Source organism: Phascolarctos cinereus, unplaced genomic scaffold, assembly GCF_003287225.1.
Source record: "Phascolarctos cinereus isolate Bilbo 61053 unplaced genomic scaffold, phaCin_HiC Scaffold_4;HRSCAF=312, whole genome shotgun sequence".
NCBI classification, from domain to species: domain Eukaryota; kingdom Metazoa; phylum Chordata; class Mammalia; order Diprotodontia; family Phascolarctidae; genus Phascolarctos; species Phascolarctos cinereus.
Window position 1 is genome coordinate 429,041,527 of NW_027555847.1, and position 27,732 is coordinate 429,069,258.

A 27,732-nucleotide genomic window follows, 5' to 3' on the forward strand; every position below is an offset into this window, starting at 1 on the left:
TATTCACTGTACCACCTAGCTGCCACTAACTATAGACCAATTTCGATGATTAATATTGATGTAAAAAATTTAAGTAAAGTACTAGCAAGGAGATTACAACAATATGTCACAAAAATCATACAAATTGACCGTAGGATTAATTTCTTTTGAATCTTATTTAATACTTTATTTTTCCCAATTACATATAAAACCAAATTTAACTTTCTGTTTTTTCTTCAAAGTTTCAAATTCTCTCCTCTCCCCATCCTACCCAAGGCAAGCAATTTGACATAGGTTATAAATGTGTAGTCATGCAAAACACATTTCCATGTAAGTCATTCTGTGAAAGAAAACAAAAAAAAAAGTGAGAAAAAATGTAAAGGAAAAGTATTTTCCATGTGCATTCAGGCACTACCAGTTCTTTCTCTGGAAATAGAAAGCACTTTTCATCATAAGTCCTGGAGAACTATATTGGATCATTCTATTGCTGAACAGAGCTAAGTTATTCATGGTAGTTCATTGTATAATATTGCTATTACTGTGTATGATATTCTCCTGTTTCTATTCATTTCACTTTGCATCAGTTCATGAAAATTTTTCCATGTTTTTTTCAAAAGCATCCTGCTCATCATTTTTTTTTTTGCTTTTTGGTGAGGCAATCAGGGTTAAGTGACTTGCCCAGGATAACACAGATAGCAAGTGTCAAGGTGCTCATCATTTCTTAAAGCAAAATAGTATTCTATCACAATCACATGCAACAACTTGTTCATCCATTTCCCCAATTGATTGGCATCCCCTCAATTTCCAATTGTTTGTCAACACTAAAAGAGCTGTTGTAAATATTTTATAGAAATAGGTCCTTTTTTTTGTCTCTTGTGGTATTGCTTGGTCAAAGTATATGCATAGATTTATAGTCCTTTGGTCATGGTTCCAAATTTCTCTAAAGAACGGTTGGATCAGTTCACAACTTTAGCAATGGTACATTAGTAGTACATTAGTTTCCCCACATACCTTGCAACATTTGTCATTTTCCTTTTCTGTCAAATTAATCAGTCTGACAGGTATGAGGTAGTAGCTCAGGGTTGTTTTAATTTACATTTCTTTTGTCAATAGTAATTTAGTGCATTTTTTTATATAGCTATAGGTAGCTCTGATTACTTTCTCTGAAAACTGCCTGTTCATATCTTTTGACCATTTATCAATTGAAGAATGGCTCTTATTTGTATAAATTTGACTCACTTTTCCATATGTTTGAACAATGAAGTCTTTATCAGAGAATCTCACCGTATTTTCTTCCTCAGTGATGATTACCAACTATGTATTTCCCTCCATCTTATTTCCCCCTTTATCCCTACTCTCTCTCTCCATTTATCCTGTCCATTCTCAAAAGTGTTTTCCTTCTGACTTTTGCCTCCCCCAAACTTCTCTTTCTTCTATTAGCTCCCCCCTTTCTCTTATCTTTTTCCCTTTTTACTTTCCTCTATGTTAAGATAGATTTCTACACTCAATTGTGAGTATATATTATTCCCTCTTTGAACCAATTCTCATGAGAATAAAGTTCCTGTGCTCCCCTCCCTGCTTACCTCATTTTCCACTCCACTGCAAAATATCTTTCAGGCCTCTTTTATGTCAGATAATTTATCCCATTTCCCCCTTCTCTAAGTACATTCTTCTTTCTCATCCTTTAATTTTTTTAAGATAATCAGACAATCACATTCAACTCACACCTCTGCTTTTTGTCTATGTATAGTCCTACTAACTGCCTAATAATGAGAAAGATTTTAGAAGTTATAAATACAATTTTCCCAGTAGGAATATAAACAAGCAGTTTAACTTTGTCGAATCCCTTATGATTTCTGTTTCCTGTTTATTTTTTCATACTTTTATTATATTGTGCATCTGAAAATCAAATTTTCTATTCATTTTCATTCTTTTCATCAGGAATTTTTGAGTGTCCTCTATGCCATTGAATATCCATTTTCCCTGAAGGATTATACTCAGTTTTGTTGGGTAGATGATTCTTGGTTGTAATCCTAGCCCTTTTGCCCTCTGGAATATCATATTCTAAGCCACCTGATCCTTTAATTTAGAAGCTGCTAAATCTTGTGTTATCCTGACTGTGGGTCCTTGATATTTGAATTGATTCTTTCTGGACGCTTGCAATCTTTTCTCCTTGATATGATAATTCTTGAATTTGGCTACAATGTTGCTTGGAGTCTTCTTTTTGGGATCTTTTTCAGGAGGTGATCGGTTGATTATTTCAATTCCTATGTTAACCTTTGGTTCTAGAATATCAGGACAGTTTTTCCTTCACAATTCCTTGAAATATGGTGTCTAAGCTCTTCTTTATTATGACTTTTAGGTGGTCCAATAATTCTTAAATTATTGCTACTGAATCTATTTTCCTGATCAGTTTTGTTTGTTTGTTTTTTCAATTAGATATTGCAAATTTTCTTCTGTTTTTCATTCTTTTGATTTAGTTTGGTTCTTGATGTCTCACAAAGTTATTAGCTTCCACTTCTCCAATTCTCATTCTTAAGGAATTATTTTCTTCAGTGAACTTATGTACCTTTTTTGTGTATCTTTTTTTTTTTTTTCATTTAGGCTATTCTATTTTTTAAGGTATATTTTTCTTCATTAGTTTTTGTGCCTCCTTTACAAAGGTGATGATTCATTTTTCATGATTTTCTTGTGTCAGTTTCATTTATTTTCCCAATTTTTCTTACATCTCTCTTATTTGATTTAAAAAATCTTTTTTGAGCTCTTCCATGGCCTGTAACCAATTCATATTTTTCTTTGAGATTTTGGATGCAAGAATTTTGACTATTGTCTCTTCTGAGTGTGTGTTTTGATCTTCCTTGTCATGATCATAACTTTCTATGGTAAGATTTTTTTTTCCTGCTGTTTGTTTATTTTCTAGCCTGTTTTTTGACCAGGTAGGATTTATGCCAGGAATACTGATTCATTATTAAGGAAAATGATGAGCATAATTGACCATGTCAATAATAAAACAATTGAAATCATGTATTATCTCAATAGATTCAGAAAAAGCTTTTTGGCAAAATGAAACACTCATTCCTATTAAAAACACTAGGAAGCACAGGAAAAAAATGAAGCTTTTCTTAAAATGATTGGTATCTATCTAACACCATCAGTAAACATTATCTGTAATGAGGATAAACTAAAAGCTTTTCAATAAGATCAGTTGTGAAGCAAGGACACCCACTATCCACACTAATATTCACTATTATTCTAGTAATGCTAGCTATAACAATAAGAAAAAAATAAGATGAAGAATTAGGATAGGTAATGAGGAAAATGAAATATCATTCTTTGTAGATGATATGATAGTATACTTAGTGAATCTTACCAAGTTAACTAGAATACTTGTTTAAACAATTAACAACTTCAGCAAAATTGCAGTATATAAAATAAACAGATATAGATAATCAGTATTTCTTTTGCCAACAAAATCCAAGAGGAAGAGATGAAGAGAAATTCCAACTGAAATAATTGTATACTATATAAAACTCTTGTGAGTCTACCTGCCAAGATAACCCCTGGGACTTTCTAAATACAATTAAAAAAACACTTTCCATGCAAATAAAGTCAGACCTAAATAAATGAAGATATATTACTTGTTCATTGAAGGCTGAGCCAATATCATAAAATGACAATTCTACCTAAATTATTTTACTTTTTTAGTGGCCTCCCAATCAAATTACCACAAAAAAAAGTAGTGCTAGAAAAAAAATCACAACAAAATTCATCTGGAAGAACAAAAAAATCAAGATAATCAAGAAAAATCAATGAAAAGAAATATGAAGGAAAGTGGCTTAGTAATACCAGATCTCAAACTGTATTATAAAATGGTAATTAAAACAATATGGTACTGCCTAAGAAATGAAGTGGTCGATCAGTGGCATAGATTAATTGTATGATACATAGTAGTAAATGACCATAGTAATCCAGTGTTTGAGAAAGCCAAAGAGCCAAACTTTTTTGGTAGAAACTCAACATTTTAGAAAAATTGTTGAGAAAACTGGAAAGCAATTTGGTAGAAACTAGGTATATACCAACATCTCACACCACATACCAAATTAACATCAATGCATTAAGTTTCTTTATTCAGTTACTGAGATACAATTCCATAATTTAATTCTCTAAGAACTGATACACTCAATGACCAACAACCTCTTATTACATCACAGAGAACATCTGAATGACTGTATTATTTTTATAGTCAACTGTGATCATTTATATATTCTCTGATTTTTTAAACTTAATTTTGCAAGGATTTCAAACTGTCCCTAGATTATGACCTATCTTTTATCAGAGTACTTATAGGGAACAAAAATGAATCAGATTACTTGATTTTATGTATTTATTCAGAAGATTTTATATATTTATTCATTTATGTGTAAGACTTTAATAAAAATTAGGAGTGAATGTTCAAGGGCAGTAATTTTTCATTCATAATTCTGTCTTTTGAAAGTTCAATTTACATAGTAGCTTTTATAATTGTGAGATTACCTGTATATGAAGTTTTATGCATTCAAGTATTTTCCATGTTGTCTGATGTGATCATTAACAAAAGTTGCAGTGAAGTAGTAGTCATGATCATATCCCTCTTGCAATTTAAAAACAACTGGAATTTTCCATTTTGCATGGCTATCTATAAAGTTTTCAGGAAGTAATTGCCCATATTTAAGGAATTGATCATTTTTGTCTTGATTGATTAATATGTCCAACTGAGAATCTAGATAAGACTTCACAAGATGAGAAGCAGAATATGCCTCCCATTTACTCTGATCTGATCCTAATATCCCCCGAAGGCCTTTTCTCGCCAAGGACAGAGCATTGGATTGCAGATTGGAGAGAATGCCGACACAGAATTGTATTTTCCAGGATTCTTCAAAATGCAAATCAGAGCTCCATGGCCTCTCATAGAATGGCCAAAAATAGACATCTTCTCTAGGTCAGCTGGAAAATTTGCAATTAATAGTTTGGGCAGATCATCTATTATATAACAGTGTAATCTATAGCTGGTTTCCCAAGGTTTTTCAGTGTCATTCATGGAAAAACCAGCACTAGTATCAAAATCTCAGGTGTCATCTTCTCCTTTAACATTGCAGCCACATGGTCTGGTGTTTGGTGCAACTACAATGAGGCCATGTTCTGCTACTGTTTGATGATAACCAGGTTTTGTATTGAAATTTTATTCTGTGCAAGTTAAACCAGACAGCCAGTAAAGTACAGGGTATTTTCCAGCTCCTGCCTTTGGTGGTAAGTAGATTTCAAATTTCATTTTTCATTTTAGTTCCATATTATTATGCTCATATACTTTCTGAAACCTTTCAAAGGACTTATTGCTGGAAATCTGTTTCAAAGGCCATAGTTTCTTTGCTATTTAGTTGCTACTGTTTTCTCATTCACTGACACAAGGTGACTGACAGAAGGTGTACGATCCTGGGTAGGTGTAGGTGGTGATAGATATAGCAGGACCAAGGTAACATCAAAATGGATAAATTATTTAGACATAAATGGTGACATCATAAGAAAAATCAGTGAGCATAGAAAAATGCACCTGTTAGATCTATGGATAAGGGAAGAATTTATAAGCAAAGAGACAGTGAGGATCAACAGAACTAAAATGGATAATTTTGATTACATGAAAGCTTTTGCACAAACAAAACTAATGCATCCATAATTAGAGGGAAAAATGTATCTAGGACAAAATTGAAAGTAATTTTTTTCTAATAATGTCCTCTTTCCTCCTATGTTAGGAACTGAATCAAATTTATAAAAAAAAAAGAGTCATTCCCCAGTTGATAAATGGTCAAAGGATATAAAAAGGCAGTTTTCAGAAGAAATTAAAGCTAAAGTCATATGACAAAATGCTCTAAATAACTATTTATTTGAGACATTAAAACTACTCTGAGACATTGCTTCACACTTATTGGATTGGCTAAAATGACAGAAAAAGAAAGTAACAAATGTTAGAGGAGATGTGGAAAAATTGGTACCCTAAACCATTGTTACCCGTCTAGAGATCAATTTGGAACTATGACTAAAGGGATATAAATCTTTGCATGCTCTTTGACCCAGTAATATCATTACAAATTCTGCATGCCAAAGAGATCAAAGAAAAGGAAAATGATCTATTTGTATAAACATATTTTTAATAGTTCTTTTTGTGTTGGCAAAAATTAGAAAGCAAGGTGATACCCCTTAATTGGGGAATGGCTGAACAAGTTGTGCTTGACTTTGATTGAATACTATTGTGGTATAAGAAATAATGAGCCAGATATTTTAGAAAAACCTGGGAAGACTTACATAAATTCATGCAAAGTGAAGTGAGCAGAACCAAGAGAAAATTATACACAGTAAAGCAATAGTTTAAGGATGATCAGTTGTGAGAAACAGCTGCTTTGATCAAGAAAATGAACCAAGATAATTCCAAAGATCCATGATGAAAAACACTACCCACCTCCAGAGAGAGAAATAATGAATACTGAATGAAGATTGAAGCATACTTTTTTTTAACTTTATTCTTCTTTTTCTTGTCTATCTTTTCCTTTGCAACATGGCTTATATGTAAATATGCTTATCATGACTTTACACACATCATTAATTTCAAATCACTTATCTTCTCAAGGAAGGATCAAGGGGTAGAAGGGAGAGAAAGAATCTGTAAACTGAAATTAAAACAAATATGAATGATAAAATTGTACGTGTAAGTAGGACCTATTTAATACAATAAATTAACATATAAAAACTGTGTGAAATGAGGTACATTTATTATTCTTCAGATTTTATAGATAACTGAGAAAAATAAACATTAAATAACCAATTGTTGAGGAGATCCAAGATTTTTGTTTTCTTTCCTACATCATCATTCTCTATTAAGCCAAACCAGCATCTGAAGGACACTAAAATTTTTTGTACTTCTCATTTAAGCTTAACTTGAGTAAATCAGGAAATAATTGTCATCGCCATAAGCCTGGTTGTGATCTCAATTTCCCAAAACATAGATTTTGAATTGGGAGTAGAACATAGCATTATGGATGTCTCACATTAATATCTGAAATTCTTGAAATGGAGGGAGAATTTCTAACATACGTTAGAGAGTATATTTTCACTTTACAAAAAGGGAAAGCTAAGAAGCTATCAATAGAACTGCAATACTATCGTGATTTGGGAAGCTTTCATACTGTCACCCAAAGTTGGATGAACATTTGGGGTCTCCTCACATCCCACTGATATCTTCAGCCAGATATGAATATCCTTTGGCAAATATCCTTTGGAAATTTTCTTGGTATAGGCTTTTTGCCCCCTTCCTTATTTAAATCTCAAGGTTACCACATAACCTAATTTGGAAAAATACTTGGCATTAGATCAAAGTGATTATATCTTCTCATTTTTAAACTCCCTTAAACAAAGGAACATTCATCTAAATTGCTGCAGTGATAGGTCCTAAGGTGGAGGGCCTGTTACTGTTTGAACAGTAACACAATGCCAGAAATATCAAGAAGAATTAAAATATTGGCAATAGATTTGGTGATTAGTAGTAGCAGTAGATATCTTAAATAAACATATCCTAAACAGAACTCATTATTTTTTTTTTCCCTTAAGCCCTCCCTAACTCCTTACTTTCCCTATTACTGTCAAAGGCAACATCATTTTCCCTGTCTCTCAGTGTTACAACTTGGGAGTTGTCTTCAACTATTATCTCTCACCTCCCTTTCCCATAACCAATCTGTTGTTCAGACCTATTTATTTTGCCTTCACAATATCTCTTGTATCCATTTCATTCTCTCCTCTAACATTGCCAACACTCTAGTGCAAGCCCATATCACTTCTTGTCTGAAGTGATCTGCCTACCTCAAGTCTCTCCCCACTCTTCTACATCCTCCATTCAGCCACCGGAGTGATTTTCCTAAAGCATAGTCCCACCCATGTCACTGCCCTCCTCAAGGAATGATTCCCTATTGCTTCCAGGACCAAATTTAAAACCTTCTGTTTAGCATTCAAAGTTCTTCACAGTCCCTTCTTATCTTTCCAATCTTCTTGCACCTTAGTCCTTACCACATACTTCAATGATACCAGCCTCCTTGTTGTTTCACAAATAAGACAGCCCATCTTTCAGCTATGAGCATTTCCTCTAGTTGTTTCCCATGTTTGGAATGCTCTCTCACTTTATATCTGGCTACTGGTTTCTCTTACTTCTTTAAGTCCCAACTAATATCTCATCTTCTGTAGGAAGCTTTTCCCAATCCCTGTTAATTCTAATGCACTCCCTCTCCTAATTATTTCCTATTTATTCTGTGTATAGATTGTACATATCTATTTGCTTGCTGTCTTCCCCATTAAATTGTTTTTTTTTCTTTTTGGTGAGGCAATTGGGGTTAAGTGATTTGTCCAAGGTCACACAGCTAGTAAGTGTCAAGTGTCTGAAATCGGATTTGAACTCAGGTCTTCCTGACTCCAAGGCCAGAGCTCCAACCACTGCACACCCTAGCTGCCCCTCTCCCCCATTAAATTGTGAGGTACTTGAGAGCAGAAATCCCCCCCCCGCCTTTTTTATATACCCACAACTTAGCACAGTGCCTGGAATGTAATATCTTTAATAAATCTTGATTGATTGATTAGGATGTCATTGAAGATCATTGAGAAAGTAGATTCAGTAGGGAGCAAAAGTCTAATTACAAGGGGTTGAGGAGATAAGGTGGAAGAATGAACCTCAAGTATAGGCTACTTCTTCAAGTAGTTCAGCAAAAAATGAGAAGAGAAGTGGGGCAGAATGTAGATGTGTTAGATGAATCAAGAGATTTTTAGTTTGGATTAAGGAGAAATTAAGTTTGTATATAGATGGGCAAATGTTGGTGTCAAAGAAAAGATTTAAAATTTGAAAATGCATAAAAAAGGAAATGATATTGTATTAAACTCCTAAAGGATGCAAATGTCTAGAGATGAACTTTAGCAAGATTTGAGGGTGTCTGCTCTTCTGCAGTCATATATATATAAAAAAAGGAGTGGATAACAATAACTGGGAAGTTATAAGGAAGGGACAGTGTGTCCTTTATATCAAGCCATTCCTCTCATTTAAAAAAAAAGTCTTACTTGGACTAAAATGTCCACAACTTATGACTCTGAAAACCTACTACTATTCTTCTACCTTAAGGGAGTAAATGCCAACAAGAAATATACCACATGAAATATATTAAAATATTAGTGAAAACAGTCTGTATTTCCCCCTGTGTGGATGGCTAAATGAACTATGATAGATAACTTTAATAAAATAGAATTACACAGTAAAATCCAATTAAAATAAAAAAGTACAGAGAAGCTTGGAAGTGTCATGTAAACATGTAGAGTGAAATAAACCAAATAAGGAAAACAGCATATACAATGACTAAAGCATTGTAAATGAAAAGGACAGCCATAGTAAAAATTATAAACTGAATACTAGGAAACTCTAAAGACTAAGCATGATCCTAAAGATGAAATATGCAAATATGCTTATCTTTATTCTTCAAAAAGGTAAAGGATTGTGGTTGTGATACCCTGCACAAAATAATGAACATAGACAATGTGTTAGTTTTATTGAACTGTTTTATCTGCCCCTCTAGTATTTCATTATTGTAAGGAATTCCTTTCTGGGAGGTGGAAATAAAGAGAAGGGATATGTTGAGAAATTAAGGTGATGTTAAAAATAACAATACTTTTTGCTAATTTTAAATAAGAAACTAAAATTGACTGCATCCCTTTAAGATAGCTCCATATTGCTCTCCTTTCTTGTATAGATAGAGATTTTTTTTTAAGGAGAAAGAACATAATTCAAAAGAAAATAAAGACAAAAAGAAAAAAAAATGATAATTATACTCCTTGCTTCCACTTTCTCACATTCTACTTGATCCCCTGAGAATCATTTTCCACCACACCATTTGACTAAAACTGATCTGCCCTTCCTCAGATCCTCTTAAATTTATTATTTTTTCTATCCCCAATAGAATATGTTCTCTCTAAACACCAATGTCTTGCTGCTAGAAGGTACTTTATAAATGTTTATTAAGTTGAATTGATTTGAAGTGAAGTGAAGTAAATATGAACATATTATTTTCTCATAAGATATTGAGACTGCAGGACCATAACTAGAAAGCCAGTGCAAACAGAAGTAGATTTCAACATTTGTGGAGGTCTTACAGAATGCACTCACTTCAAATTGAAGTTATCATTGTGGTGATTGGATATATCTCCATAGGCTTACTTTCCCATAAGCTATCTGATTATAGATTATAGGAGCTAGACTTCTGCATTATTCATGTGCGAGGGAGAAAGGGTAACAATCTAATGATAGGGCATCAAGGATATGAATGAATTTGTTTTCACATGGTAGTGGAGATAGTATTGACCTTGGAATCAATATACCTGCAGGCTAGACAAGGTTCTTACACTGTCTGGACCTCCATTTCCAAGGCTCATGTTAAGTTCTTAATAAATACTTTATTAACTGACTGCATAAAGAAAGAATAGGCAACATTATAACTTCAAATTCTAAAAATCAGATTCAATTAATTTTTAAGGTGTTTATTGAAGTAATTCAAGAATACGTCAGATTTTTTCATTATTATTGATTTCATATTTTCCACCGTAGCCTTCTAACACCCAAAATGTTCTTCCTCATTGCCCTTTGAGTCACTCACAACATTAATTCTTCAGAAACTTGGGATGTATGGGGTATTCAAGGGAAGACTAGTAAGTCTGGCATTAAGGCTGCTGATTCACTTTCAGTGTTCACCAAAATCACCCAGCTCTAATTTATGGCTGCAAGAAGTGATAGCATGTCCACCCACACTCCACTAAACCATCTCCTCAGAGGGGCTCCACCAGGTTGAAGGTGACCAATGGGCCTCAGTCCGATTGGTGAATTAGGAGAGTGACTACCTCAAGCATGTGAAGATTTCCCCAGGGAAATAGGCAGATATGACTATTTTGTTTCAATGAGCCATGAAGGCTATGAAAGATGGAACTATAAAGTACTTAGTGCTTGGTCAGACCCCAGAGATGGCAAGGTCATCTACTGCACCCAGAGCCATCACCAAGTGTTTTGACTTTTCCCTTGCTAATGAACTCTGATGATTCTGAAAGAGATAGTGAGGGTGACTTCACACAACAGTCTCACTCAAATCCAATTTATGCATGAGTCAAAAGGAATCACTATACCATTTTACTATTTTACTATTTCATTATTTTATTACTTTACTACTCAATAATTTTATAATTTTGTCATTTCATCATTTCACTATTTTTATTACTTTACTATTTTACTTACATCAAAATGTTGTGGCAACAGGATAGTGGCAAAACAGGAGATGCAGATACACTGATAGTTGTAGCGACAACCCTGTACACAGACAGCTCAGGCAATGAATGAGATCATCTTCTCACTGGACTGAAGCAGCAGTGGGATTCAGCAGTCCTTTAGGTGTATGAGTAGCTTTCTTAAAGACTGTACTGAGGTAGGAAAGGTGCCCTGCAAATTGTCTGATTCACCTAGCCCTGTAATGCTTACCATTACAGGCAGAGATTCTCCACCTTCGCCCCTACCCCTGGTTGAAACACAAAAGCACATACAAAAATTTTTGCAACAATGATTCAATTCATCATTGGTACATGAAATGTGCACACATTTGTGGACAAGAAATCCAGTAAACTTGAAAGATGGATTGTTCTTGTGAGAAAAAAAAACTTAACAGGTATTACATCTATATAGTAACCCTGAATGAACCAGAGGACAGCTTCCTGAAGCTGGACCTGGATACATGATTTTTCAGAGTGACTGCAGTATTGGGAAGCACTGTGAAGCTGCCATAGGTTTTGCAATCAAATCTAATCTAGTCAATAAGCTTGTAAGCCTTTGAGAAAGAGTGACAGACTCATAACAATATGATTGTCACTTACATGAAAGCACCATACCGCCATCAGTATATATGCTTCCACCATAATGAACCATGATGTGGTTAAAAATATATATATGAAGGAGACCCTCATGATTAATGTGTCAAAAGAGGATGAGCTTGTAATTCTAGGTAACTTTCATGCCAAAGTGGGAATAGACTAGCAGACATAACACGGAGTCTTTAAAAGGAATGGAGTCAGAAACAAAAACAATAATCCCTTACTGTTGAAGGCTTATCTATTTCATGCTATTTCATTATTAATACAACCTTTTGTTTACCAAAATCCAATAAAATTTCATGGATGTACACCCATATTTTAAATAAATATGCAAATAAATTTAAGTATTTATTATTAATTAAATGAAGTATAAATTAAATTATATAAATTTTAAATGAATTTATTTAAACAAATTTAAATAAATAGGCATCTAATAGACTATTTCATTATAAGGAGAAGAGACAGATAGCATGTGAGAGTCACAAAGGGCATGACGTGTGGTACAGAATGCTTTTTGTATCATAGGCTTAAACTTTCCAAGCTAAACATTCACATTCAACAAAAGCGGTGACCCCAACTCATGACAGCTATCAGATGACTCAACATCAAGAGATTAGAATTCTTCTTTATGTGTGAACAGTTTATTACTGACCTGGAGGGAAATCTGAGCCAAAACACTGCTGGTAATAGTAGATCAAAAAAGAAGTGGGAAGGTTTCAGAGATTTGGTATACAGCATTGCATTTACTCATCTGGACCAGAACACTTGCAAACATCAGCACTGGTATGATGAAAGTGATGGGGAAATTCAGAAGCTAATAAGTTGAAAATGAGAATCAGAAGGCCTACCAACAAAATAGTTCCTGCATCTCTAAAAAAGACAACATTTAACTCCATCAAAAGTAAAGTGCATGCTTGTTGCTGTTTGTCCTTTGTTCTCAAAGGTGACCGTGACATAAGGAAGGTGATGCCATGACTTGTAAGTGAATTGGATTTAAGTGAGGGAGGGTTGTGCAATGTTACCAGCCTCATTCTCTCCTCTAGTCATCTGGGTCCAGTGGCACGATATAGATCAGGAAGACTGGAGATGGCTCAGGATGCAGAGGAGGACCTTGGCCTTTTTAAGTTAAGGTCTTTCCCAGGTCTCAGTTTGGCTGAAGCAATGCCCATTCAGTAATTAAGGCTAGGTAAGAAATGAAGTAAAGAATGACTTCTTTTACCTAGTTAAAAAATTCATTCTGGGAGAGGAATACCTTCAGGGTTTCTGTTCAAAACAGAAACAATTGCTATTTAAATCACTATGAGCCATCAGGGCTGGAATAATGACTAAGTAAGGCTTGGGCTGGGACCTGTTGGCCAATCAATGACAGCCTGAGTAATTTGAGTTTAAGACTAGTCCTTAAGAAAGAAAAAGTTCAAGCAAAGCTTAGAGACATGAAAGATTATTGGCTTAGTAAGAAGGCAGAGGAAATTCAGTTTTATACTTACAATAACAATCCAAAGCATTTTTATGATGCCCTAAGGTTATTGATGGGTAAATACTTTTGGTACATGTCAACTACTCAGCCATGATAGAACCACTGATTAATGATAAGGACCTGATACTGGAGGGATAGGCTGAATTCTGCCATAATATTATGAACAGACCATCATCAACCAATGCTGATACAAATGACCATTTAAAGTCAATCTCTCTGTAGCTATGCTTCCAAATGAAGAAGAGATTTTGAATGTCATTTGGCTCTTCTCCTATAGCAAAATGCCTGGTGCTGATTCCATTTCATCAGAGATCTACAATGCAGCGGGTTCACAGCTTATACAAAAACTTTTGGAAATCCTCCAGGTTATATAGCAAGAGGAGGTTTTCCCCCAGCAGATCAAGGTTGCCTCTATTATTCATCTATGTAAAAAAAAATAGATTGTCTAGTGACAATGATGGAGGGGTCTCTTTCTTAGTCATTGACAACAAGATTCTTGCCAGAGTCCCCCTTAATCAACTGATCCTTCACTTGGAAGATGGTCATCTACCTGAGAGCCAGCGTGGCTTTAGTAAAGTCTGATGAATCGTTGATATGATGTTTGCTGCCCAAGAACTCCAGGAGATGTGCCAGGAACAGAACTGAAGTCTGAACACAGCATTCCTTCAACTATCCAAAGCCTTTGATGCTGTCAGTTGTGAGGGCCTGCAGAAGATCATGGTAAAATTTGGCTGCCCAAAGAAGTACACTAAAGTAAAAGGAGAGTTGGTACATGACTTTTTGTTTGCAGATGATTGTGTACTCATTGCAACCTCTGAGGCTGAAATGCAATAAAACATGAATTGATTCTCTGCCCTTTTTGCTAATTTTAGCCTAACAATTAACACCAAGAAAATAGAGGTTTTCCACCAACCAGCACCACACCATCTACACATGGAAACACCAGTTACAACAAAAGGAGAAATTTTGAATGCTGTAGATAAATTCACTTACCTTAAGAATGTAAACATACATGATGAGGTTGGTGCAACACACTACCATAGATGGCTTACTGTTTGGGTGGCTCCAAAGGAAAATGTGGGAGAGAAGAGGAATTAGGTTACTTACCCAACTGAATGTCTACAGAGCTATTATGCTGACCTCATTGTTGTAAGCCTGTGAAACCAGGACAGTATATCAATGCCATGGCAGGAAACTGAATTGCTTTCCTTTAAGTTGTCTTAGGAAGATTCTGAAAACCATGTGGCAAGATAAGGTACTGGACACTGAGGTACTCTCTTGAGATGAACTGCCAAGCATTCAAATCCCACTGCAGAGAGTACAACTTCAATGGGCTGGCCCCTTTGCTTGAATGCCAAATGTAAGTTTGCCTAAAAGACTATTTTATAGAGAACTCACACAAGGCAGGTACACATGATATTTAGAAGAAGCGATATGAAGACAGTCTTAAGATCTCTCTGAAGAATTTTGATATCATTTATGAGACATAGGAGATACTATCACAGAATCATTCATCATGGCATTCCAGCATCAAAGAAGGCACTGTTTTCTATAAGCAAAACAGAACTGCAGTAGCTCAAAAGAAACCTGAGATGTGCAAATTTAGAGCTATCTCCTTCTCTAATGGTCATACAGACTACTTCTGCCTGACCTGTTATAAAGCCTTCTAAACTTGTGTAGGTATGATCAGCCACAGCCTGACACACTGTACATTGACATTGACATCGCAATGTCATTTTGATCCTTTCTGAGCATGAAGGACAGACAATAACAGGAATATTTGTTTACATGCAAGTGGACTAGACTTCTAGGTTGCCTGTTTGTATAGGCTGCACAATAAATAATCTTCATTTATTTTTTTTTCCTTGAGTAGATAATAAAGTTGGTGCATGCCTTTTGAGTGAATATATACCCCAGCTAAGCAGCTCTTCAAAATGTTCTGACACAATTAGAAAAATATTATCCACAAATAAAAATATCTGGAAGACCACACTATTACACTGTGTTCTCTGTGCTAGGCCTCCTCTGTGACAGCTGCAAACACATTTGTTGAATATAGATCTCCCTGTATCATGCCTCACTTGATATTAATAGACAGAGTTTTAGACTGTAACATATTAACAACAACAAATTACAGTGACTGTATGATAAAAGGTATCATGATAGAGATGCTTGTCTGGAAAAGGAAGAAGATTGGTTATATAACTAAAGCAGGAGATAAATAACAGATAATCAGTATGTTTCACTTTTATCCAAATACTGTCAAGATGTCTAAAGGAAGGCTTTTTACTTGTTATGTAGATTATATGATGATGAAATTATAGGAGAAGACATGGACAAACGTCACAGAGTATAAGAAATCATAGATGAGTTATCATTTATATTATTGAGTTAACAATTCAAATTGATTAATTTATAGACCCAGTATAATATAGAGGTGATATAGTTCACATTAGAGTAAAACCAAGATATGTTTATAAACTTCTAGGGTGTTATTTCTATAACAATTCAAGTGCCCGTGATTTCATCAGCTTAAATAGTAGTTCTTTTCTCCTGTGTAAATCACTAGCCCTCTCCCTCTTTATTTTATTAGACATTTTCTGATACATATGTATATACATATATATGTACATATATGTATATATGTATATATGTATATATATCCATATGTATATATGCAGATGCTAATCAATCAATAAACATCTATTAACTGACTACTATGTATCATGCAGTATGCTAAGCACTGGGGATAGAAAAAGAGGCAAAAGACATTCTCTGTACTCAAAGAGTTTACAATATAATGAACGCACGCATGCACACACACATATTTGTATGGAGAGAGAGGTTTTTGTGTGTACATATGTACATACATATATACTCATTTTTATCACATATATACATAAAATATATAGATTAGGCATTACGATAGTAGATAGATAGATAGATAGATAGATAGATAGATAGATAGATAGATAGACAGATAGATAGACAGATAGATAGACAGACAGATGACTCAGTGCCCAACTCTCAGGTGATAACTTCCTAAAATCTTGTCTAGTTAATTTTTGATGACAAATACATTGTCTATTTATTGCTGGGCCTATACTCAAATCTTTTCACCTTGGCAGAACATTCCAGAGCTTATGAGCTGATAACAGAATTTTTAAAAAACTCATTTTCTTCGTGACAGAATGAGGAATCGGGAGAAAATTTTAGTGGAGTACAACTTTAAAAATAGTATGTCTGTTAGCAATAAAAGATACCATAGCATTTAAAAATGATAATTTATGTCTAGTAATTTTCGCAACGATCTAAATAGTTTATATGCCCAACATCTTAAATATGTACAGCAATTTAAGGGCTTAAATGTCTGAAAATTATAGCTCTTATGATAATTACCTGCTTTCATCATTTTAAAATTTAAAACCACATTAAATTATCTGTTCATTTATTTGACAGATCAACTTCACCATCCTTCACTGGTGGCTTTTATAAACAGAATATTCAGTTTCTTGAAAATAAGCTATGAAAAGATGTGACTAAACATATTGGAAAAAAAACAAAACAAAAATCACTCTCACCAAGAATTCTGTGACTTGATTTGCCCCCAAATTCAATCTACAGAAGAGGTTAGTCATCTAAATGCAACAAAAATCAATGGCTCATTTGTAATATCATGCATATGTAAAAGCAGAAATAGATCACAAAGAAAATGGAATTTTAGGTTTTAATTAAAAGTTTCTCCTTGTATGAATCACATTGCTGCTCTCCTCTTCATATGCCTGATACAGGAAAAGAATTACTTTTTATGTCAATGAGAGCTCTACATTCCAAGCAGTTCTGTGAAGCACTGAGCCTGATGAGGAACAAGCTATTATAAATTAAAGACCCAAAGTTTCTGAATTGCTTAAAATGCTGACTGTAATTCTCATATCGACTAATCCAACACCCATTTTCTACATATAGGTTAATATGGTATACATCTGATGCAGTTAAAACTCTGAATCATTCTACCATGTGTCATCAGTGGACATACTCTCTTATTCACAAATGTAATGACTGAAAAACTTATCAGCTCAGGTGAATCTCCCTCTGTGTGTGTGTGTGTGTGTGTGTGTGTGTGTGTGTGTGTGTGTGTTTTGTGGTAAAGGTAGAAATGCTTAGCTTCTCTTTCACACACATTTTTATTAGTCAAAAATAACTATGGAAAATGAAATTCACCTTATTTGCCCTTGAGCATCTGTGCTATCATATAGATAATCAGAAAGAAAATTAATGACCTTGCTATTTTTTGTGTATCTGAAGCCTGAAACTAAATTATAGCTTATCATTGAGGAAGCCTGGCATCAAGGGCTAAGGAATTTTTACCACCTGGTTGTCAGTTTTACCTCTGACATACTGCCTATGCTTTGCCTGGGCAAAGCATTTACCCTCTCATTCCTGTCAGCTTATTTCCATGAGCATCTTTCGAAGAACAGCTTCTGATCTGTAAAGAGTTCCTTCATCAGGTGGGAAGTTCAGGACAAAAATAAACAAACACACACACAAAGTGACCACTCACATAAGATTTTTTTACACTTAATGAAGCTATTTGAATTATCATTCAAACTATGCAGCTCACTACATACAATGTTTACCATTTTGCTTGTAAACCTGTGCACCAGTGGTATTCCATTTTTAGAAATAGTTGCCTTCAAAACGTATTGCAGGTGTCACTTCTTAGGTGGCTCCTTTCCTGACACTCCTCTGTGTGTGTGTACATATACATATATAGGTATATGTGTATGTGTGTGTGTATGTGTGTATATATATATATATATATATATATATATATATATATATATATATATATGCATAAATACATGCATATATAAAATCTCAAGCTTACTGCCTTTGGTAAGGGACAACCGGGTCAAATCGTTTAAACTCCTCATTTATGATTGATGACTTAAACTCCTCTTTTATGACTTCACTACTTATTTTGGATATTAACTTTCAAGGAGGCTTTTTTGTTCAGTCTTTACCAATTTCAAGATTTCCCTCCTTGGTGAAGAACATAGAAGCAAAATAAAAATCATAAATAGCTGTCTTCCTTCTAATTTCTATTATAAATTCTCTCATCCACAATGAGCAGGGATCCATTCCCTTCTTGGGGTGTTCTGAGGCTCAAATGAAATAACGGATCTAAAGCACTTTGTAAACTGTGAAGCACTGTACAAATGCCTGTTGTTGTCACACTTTAGTTGCTGGATTCCAGCTTACTGATGACTTCTTTCCCTGAGCCTTTTATCTTACTTTTGCTCAAGCTGCAGTGTTTACAAGGCAGTGCAGAGGTATGCTGGTAAATGTCTAAGAAACTAACACTCTGGGGGAATAAAAGAAAAAAAGTGTGCTCTCACACTTTTAAGTTTACTTTGCATTATTAACAGTTTCTTAACTCTAGCAATCAATGAAAGAATAAGCCAGTCTTGTTTTGTATCTGTCGTCAATTTCTCTTATTTAAATCATTACAATTAAAAATTTAACAATTGACTTAGAGTTGCCTCCAGAGCAACACTTGTCTTACTTTTTACCAAATTTAGCTTGTTCAAAAAATGCTACCCTCAGTGTTTTTCATTGTCTGCATTCTGAGCTTTAGCTTCCCTGATGAGTTCTTATAGGACCATGCTGTGCTTTTTTAAAGGTCCTCTATTACCTAATTTTGCTTTTATCTTCTTCATGAGCCTTAAAAAACAAAATTGGTTGATAAGATATCTATAGTTAATGTCCTTCTCTTTAGGAAAGCCCCCTTTGCCTCCTTATTGGAGTTCTTTCTCTTTGTGACTTGAGAATTTTACTCTTGGGATCTTCTTATTCTTCTTGGGTTGACTTTCTCAATAGAATCTTAGGATCCTAATAACCTTTCTCTGAAAACTTTGAAATGTGTTCTATCAAAATTTATAAGGCATGACAGAATATTCTTAAATTTTCTGTTTTCATTCTTAACTCTTCTCTATCAAATGTAAGAAAAAAAAGGCCATTTACCCACAGGGTTCACATGAATTTCACCCAGAAGAAAGTTATTGAAAATCAGATTCAGAATACTCCTTCCTATTATTCGGTCTGACTATGTTTTATAGGATGAAATTATCCTTTAGAAAAGTATTAAGATGCCCTTTGGGTGTAGTCTGAACTCCCCCGTCAGTACTTTATCATAACTTCATTCCAAGTTCGTGCTTTGTTTCCCTAGTTCCTTGTATATTTCCTCTTTCTATTCATTTGGTTCATAGTGTATTATTTTTACACTTTATTCATATATTTTTCACATCACCAAAATTTCTCCTAATATCCCTCACTCTCACCCTGCCAGAGAGATATCCCTTTTAATAGTCAGTATCTTTAAAAACAAGGAAAGAGAAACAGTAAGGGAAAAATATTGAAACAGATCAATTAAAAAAAAATCAATACATCAAAAGTCTGAAAATATTTGCAACACTACATTCATGAACCTCCCATCTCTGCAAAGGGGTGGGGGTGGAGTGTCTTCTCATATAGATTCTTTGGATGCATGGTTGTTGTTTTTAATTTTGCAACATCAATTTTTAACAATTGTTTTCTGGTTATTTCCTTTTACATTGTTGCCATCATTGTGTCTATTGTTTTCTAGGCTCTGTTTACTTCACTCTTCATCAGAGTGTGTACATCTTTCTATGTTTCTCTGAATTCATCACATTCATAATTTTTTACAGCATGATACTAATTCATTACATCCAGTCACCACAATTTATTTAATCTTTCCTCAATCTCTAGGCATCTGTTTTGTCTCCAAATCTTTGCTATCACAAAATATAAACCTACAAATATATTGCTGTTCATGGTGATTTTTTTAAATCTATTTTGTCTTGAGGTTTAAGGCTACTGAAACTTCTAAATCAAAAAGTCCCTCTATTCCTATATTTTGGAGTTTTTTAAAACATAAATTAATATTGTACTTAAGATTTTGCTGCATTTGTTGAAATAAACATATGGCTTTGAATATTTTTGTACTTAATATAATTTAATATATTGATAATTTTTTTCTAAAGTTGAGCCATTCCTGAAACACTGGTTGAAATTCAAATTGGTGATCATGAAAGATTTATTTTATAAATTGTTGTAGTGTGAGACAATTTTATTTTTTAATTGATATTCATTGATACTGGTCTGCAGACTTCCTTCTTTTCTTTATCCTTCCCTGGTTTTCATATTAGGACTATATTTGTGTCACAAAATGTATCTGGTAGAGTAAATTTTCTTGATTTACGGGAATAATTTGTGTAGTGGTGATAGTAATTGTTCTTTAAACATTTGAAAGGATGCTCCAATTATAAGATTTAGACATATATTTTCCTCCATTTATCTCTAACAGATTTTTTTTTTGGATTTGGTTTGTTATTGTGCTTCTTCTCTTTAAATATCATACATATTTTTCTTTAGTTAGTTTTTTTGGTTAAATCTACTTCAAGGTAACTTTATTCAAAGAAGTTCTCTACTCTGCAACCTTAGGTTCTGCCCCTTTTAATTTGTCACCCATTTCACAAGCTTAAGAGTTTGGCTTAATTTATTAATTTCTTTTTTAGGTTACCTAATCTGACATGTTAAGTAGTTAAGTAAAATCTCTTTTAATTTTAAGTCTTCTCTTGAACTTATTTTGTTTCTTACGTTTTTTTATTTTGTCAGAATATTTTTCTGAAAAAAATGATTTCTTTTCCTCATTCTATCCATTGTTTCTCTTCTCTTTCTGAGATTCTTATTGTTTATTCATGGATTTTATATTCATTTCTTTCCCCTTTAGTTTCTATATTTCTCATGGAGTTAAAGTTCCTTTGGCACCTATTTTGAGGTTCCTTCAAACTCCCTTTGAGTCTCTTCTAAATATTTTAAGTGGTATTGCTTCATATATCTCCCATGCTCTTTTTTTTTTCTGTTTTACTTTAAGAAATATCAGTTACTGGAATAGAAGTAGATAATAGAAATATTGCCCCAAGAATTTTTTTTTCTGTTTCCCTGACTGTGCACTTCATTTCTACTTTAACATTGAGGAATATCAGATTTCCATTAGATTGCCACGATGTCTCCTCCTTGATACATGCCCTTCCAACCTTCTGGATATCACTTGCCCCACAGGAGTTCTCTTTACTCTTCTCCTAAAGTAGCATGTTCTTCATTAAGGCACAACCTTGTAGATAGTGGTATCTCTAAGCACTAAATACTGACATACTATACCCATTGTTAAGTTGTCTTACAGAATGTTTTTCCCCTCCAGGGAAATATTATTCAGCATGATCCTTTCCTAATATGGAATGGAGCAATCATCTTTTCTTTTTTATTGCTAAGTAGGTTCAGGTATGTAGCATATATGACTTTAGGCTACATCTTGTGGATCTTTACACTTTGAAATATGTTACCCTATTACCTCCTGAATACAAATTTTTTTAACCCAAATTTTCTTTTCTTTGTATTTGAAAGTATTTCTCCTGATTTCTTGCAGATTTTTGTCTTGGTGATCAGAATTACTGATTTTAACAAATATATTTCTTGGAGTTTTAGCATAGCGTCTTGTTCCTGCTGCTGTAGCTGGTGGTACTCTTGTTTGTTTATCTGATGTCAATATCTTGATTTTATTTCAACATTGTTTTGTTTTATGTTCATAAATTCTGAAGTTTTCTGATTTTGTTTCTTACGTCATGTTGCTGAGGTCTTTTGATTTGTGTTCTTCAGAGACACCAATAATCCTGAAATTTTTCTTTACATGTCTTATTTTTAAGAATATAATTTTTGCTGCATAGATATCGTTTTCTTTTAACGTCATTTTTTTTGCTTCTCTTCTAAATAATTCTGATTTTGTGTATTTGCACTTCTAATCAGTTGTTCTCTTTCATTTTTTGGTGAGGCTTGTAACAGTGAATTCAAGATTTGTTTGTTTTGATATTTTTTCTTTCTATTCTGCCAATTACTTTTCCTTTGCTGCTGATAAATTCTGCTTTCATAAGTCTTATTTCTCTTTTCAAACATCCAAAATTCCTGCTGTAGTTCCATACTCTTTCAGAAATCCATAAGTACTGTATTTCTCCAGACGTTTGTTCATTTTCTATTTATTCAGAGATGTTTGAAATTATTTAGAGGGTATGGAGGCCAACTTCCCCCTGTTAATTCATATCGTTTCTGCTTGCTTATGTACTTGTGCTAAGGTTTGTTTGTTTGTTTTTGACTGAGTGTTCTTTCTGTAGAGATCTTTGGTTAGTTGTCTTTTTCCTCCTCTTAGCATCATAAAGCCTACTTTTCACTCCCTCCCCTTTCATGAAAATTTCCCCAACGGCTGGTCTCAAAGCTGTCTAAAATTTCTAATTCTGTTTTTAATGGTCTCAGTTTCTTTCCTGAGTGCCTTTTGGGGAAAGAAATAGCCTCAGTTTGATTCCAATCATCTTTTCATCATTGCTGGAAGACATCTACGAAAACCTCAGTGCTTTGACTCAGTTCCCTTTGTTCCTTAGTTCTTTGGCTAAGCATTTTTTGTATTTCACTAGGAAAGATACCAGCCGCGGAAGATCGAGCTTCTACTTTCCTATACTTCCATGTTTGCAGAATGCTGGCAAGGGATGGGGAATGGATGAAAAATTGAGTTCTGCTTGTTGCCACTAAATGGTAGAAGGAAAGAAAAGGCAGTGATGCATATGTATATTTGTGTGTGTGTGTGTGTGTGTGTGTGTGTGTGTGTGTGTGTTTTGTTGGTAGATAATGCAATATCAGAAGGGGAACTGTTGCATAGATCCCACAGGAAAAACATGATAGAGTCATGTGTCCTGCCAGAGAATGATGCTGAGTTAGTGAGTTAAGGATTAAGGATTACCCTTCTCTGATATAAATTCATCCGATTGCTACTTTTTTTTTAGGGATTTTAGTCTGTGGAGACAGCTTCAGTTGTCTTAACTAGTGAACGTAATTCTGATTTTAGAAAGGATTAAGTGGTTATAAGGGGCAGAGAAAATGTCTTGTCCTCTATTTTCTTGGTCACATGGGGTCACAAGAAGTCCATTCCTTACTGTATTATAATGATAATATTGCTTCTTTTTCGACCTTCATTAATCTTTACCTAAAGGGCATTTATCACTCTGTTTCCAGAATTTCCATACATTAATAAGTTTTTTTTATACACAAATCTATTTTACCCTCTTCCCTACCCTATATCTATTATGTTCTCTTCTAATACAGGACTTAATTTCATAATTATTTTCTAGTTGTAATGGACTTCATTCAACAAAATATGTTATCTATGGTTAGAGTTGCTTCCTTGAATTAGGATGTTTAATTCACTTATATGTTACTCAGGCTTTCTGAATTTGGGTATAGGCAGTTGAGGCCATTCAATTTTACTGCTCACTTCTTTCTTGGATTTTATCTCCCATGAATTTCTAGTATCTCTACTGCTGGTCTTTTTCCTATGTCATAAAGTATTTATTATGACTTCTACTACGGTGTAAACACATAGTTATCATCCTCCCTTTCTTTTCACTTTTATATATAAACTTAAAACATTGTTATTACTTTATATGCTCATTATTATGTCTGAAGTACTCATAGTTTTTGCAGGATAAAATTAGAATCACTTTCAAGCTGCTGAAATAAAATACTTTAATGATGCACTAAAAACTCACCTTAGTTGTTGCCTCTTCCTTATTTATACTAGTATGAATTGTTTAACATAAACATATATGCCTATAACATGTAAATCATATGCACACAATATGTGTATATAGTTTACACATAAGTACAACTATATAATGGTTAAAAGGCTTTTTTGTAAGAAGATGCATTGTAAACATTTAATATTTCATGCAGTGATAATGCTGAAGATTATGTGATAAAATGAGTCAAAATTATAATGATTGAATATCATCAGCATAATGAAAGCTTCTTATAATGATGTACATGTGATATCAAATTAAATTTGTCTTGTAAGATTGTACATGCCTACTATTTTATAGAAATTATAATAAAATCTGTAATACATTGAGGAATGAAATATATGGCCTTTTCCTGCTTTTTTCTCCTAATCATAACTGTATTCTTTTCCTCCAAAAAACTGTACTTTAAAATCTCATGAGATTGAGAGGTCACCCATGATTTTTGAAGGTGATAGGTCTGTGGCTAATAGTTAGCCTAGGCAAATCTAGTCTGACATACTTATTTTACAGATAAGCAAACTGAGGCCCAAAGAGGTGATATGACTTGTCCAGGTTCACCCAGGTAGTAAATGGCAGATCTGGGATTTAAACTTAGATCCTGTGACATCAAATTCAGCACTCACAGTTCAGCAATCTTTCCAGAGCACCATCTTCTCTCTTATATAAAGATAAACTAGCAGAATATAAGCCCTGGAAAAAAATCTGCCCAACAAGATTAGTTCTGCTATCTTGAGCTCAACTTACTAAAGCAATCATTCACTACAGGGTTGACTATGAGTTGATAATGTTGTTTCTTTTGGATGTAGAGATTCATGTAACAGAATGAAATATAAAATAGCTTTCACGCTGTACCCTACTTGTACTTCACTATTGAGGGTTGTTAATTGAGGAGGCGAGCAGGTGGATAGGAGAGGTAGTTAAGAATAACCAAATTCTTATACCAATCACAAACATTAATTTAACTAATATGCATCTCTTAATGTGAGGACTTTGGTCATTAATCAGTGACTTGGAATAACATATACATTCATATTTATATTTTTCCTATAACTCAGACAAAAAAATATTGAAACTATATGATTAGGTATCTCACAAGTTCTCTTCAGTGAGATGAATGAAAGATCTGAGAAAATGTACATCAAATATGCATAAGAGATGGACAGTGAGTGGGGCTCCAAGTTGAGTGAATGAGGAAAGGAGGATGAAAGTAATTAGGAATTTGTCCAATATTTTTGGGTACCATGTTCTATTCTTTGTCTCAAAAGCCTATATTTTTAACATTAATTTCCTCCTCATGATGTTATCTCTCTGTGAATAGTGGAACACAATGACCTTAGAAGGATCATAATTGAAAGCAGTCAAAAACAGTAAGAGAAAAATCCTTGTTATTTTTTTTTTCCAGAAGAGGAGGTAATACCTCCCCTGTGGTCTGCTTGGAAGAAGGCACAAAGCCATGAAAGAATAGTGAAAAGCCTCTGGCTTCTCTTCTAGTTGATAGGAAAAGAAAAAAAAAGGCAGTAGAACCTTGAAGATTCTTTTGTACCGTTTAACAGGTAAAGAGAGAGAATGATGGGTTTTTAATAAGACCCCTATCATTAAGCCCCAAACTTAAGATGGTTGAAGAAAATACCAGCACCAAAGCTCATGAATTATTGCTGTTGTTGAATCATTTTAGTCATGTCTGACTCTTCATTATCCCATTTGCAGTTTTCTTGGCAAAGATATTAGAGTGGTTTGACATTTTCTTCTCCAGTTCATTTTATAGATGAAGAAACTGAGGCAAACAGGGTAAAGTAACTTGCCCAGGATCACACAGCTAGTAAAAATCGGAGACTTCAGGTTTGAACTCAGTGTCTGAATTCAGGTTTTTCTGACTTCAGGCCTGGAGATCTATTCACTGCACCACATAGCTGCCCCTTACATTGTGCATTATGGATTCCAATAACCTGAAAAGATTCTATACCCCCCCCTTTTTTTTTGCCAAAGCGAGAGTTGTTATTATTGTTGAAATTCCATTCTATTAGGAAATAAAACATTTCCTTTCCAATTCAATTAACGTAATTCATTGGATCCTAGCTTTGTTCTCCCTGGACATATTTGAGGGAAAGCCTGTGATATTATGTCCTTTCCCTGCATTCCAAACAGAGATAATAATGACTGCTCATAACTTATTATATTGCTGATCATGGCTGAGCATGCAAGTTTTTAACATTTGGTAGACTTGAGATATTAAAAGAGGCATATAGATGCCATAATGCATATAGTGCTGGACTTAGATTCAGGAATAAATGAGTTTGAATCTTGCCTCAGAAAGCTAATAGTTGGTTAATTCTGGGCACGTCACTTAATCTCTCTAAGTCTTAACTTCTTCATCTGTGAAATGGAAATAATAAAAGCATCTAGCTCTCAGGGTGGTTGGAAACTCAAATGAAGTCATACATTTGAAGTGCTTAAGAAATCTTTAAATATTTTATAAATAATAATAGTTGTTGTTGTTATTGTTGTAAGAACTCCATAATCTAACACGATCTTCTATGGGTGTGTCAAAAAAAAATTACTAGATAAGATTAAATAGTGTGGAAGAACCAATATGCAAAAGGAGAGTGAATTCTCCCACTGCAGAAATCACATATCCATCATTATATGTAGGCATTATAGGTGATACCAATATTTAGATCATGCTTTCAAGTTTGTAGAGCACATTGCATATAAAGCAGGCAATCAAACAGTATATTAATCTTCCTCACTATCATAATTTAGTTAATTAGTCTTCCATTTAAAAAAATCACCAATAAACAACTTCTATTGAAAAATATTTATTCTTCTTAATCTATTTTCATTGCTAAAGAAGGCTGTCACACTTTAATTCTGCCTTATTCTTTTGTGCAGTGGTTTTTAAAGAAATACTTAAAGGTAAATTGGTGCCACACCACGCATATCACATAATAAAATACATATGGAGACAGGAGGCATTCTACAAATAGAAGCAGAAAAGATGCATCTTGAAAAGCATATTTTTGAGTGGTTTTGACTTGTGATTGAATCTCTTCCTGGAAAAAGAAATCTAATGATTTTGATAAAGAAAATCCTAACTTGTCTTTTTGCCAATCTCTGTTTCTTTTGTTTCTTTCCTTAAGATTCTACTTCCTTTTCACCACCACGTCAAACTCTTACTCTTTGATTTCTGCAAACATAAGGAAATCTGAGATTGGTATCTTGTTATGAGAGAAACTAGGAAGGATGGAATGTATGCTAAAATGCAAAGTAAGGACACCTGCCTTCATTTACAAGTTTTTAGAAATATGAGAATCAGAGTTATTGTAGCTAAAAAGGAAGCATGTTAGAGGACCTGACTTCAAATCCTGTTTCTAACAAATAATATCTATATGAGCAGAGATAATAATAGGAAGAATGATATCTTTGCAAAGTTTTGAAGTTCACAAAGCACTTTATATTTATATAGTTTTATCCTCACAACAGCCCTATGAGGTAAGTGCTATTCTCAACCCTCTTTTACAGATGAGGAAACAAAGGCTGAAAGAATTCAAATGATTTTCCTGGGATCATGAATCTAGTAAGTGTTAAAGCATGATTTGAACTCAGACTTTTCTC

General features: G+C 33.9%; 2 pseudogenes; one reads left to right on the forward strand and one right to left on the reverse strand.

Annotated features, from left to right (window-relative positions):
• Window positions 1-4,526: 4,526 nt before the first annotated feature.
• LOC110217969 (S-formylglutathione hydrolase pseudogene) lies at window positions 4,527-11,956 on the reverse strand (annotated as a pseudogene).
• Window positions 11,957-13,698: 1,742 nt separating this feature from the next.
• Window positions 13,699-27,732, forward strand: part of LOC110217968 (LON peptidase N-terminal domain and RING finger protein 2 pseudogene) — a 39,324-nt pseudogene continuing 25,290 nt past the window's right edge.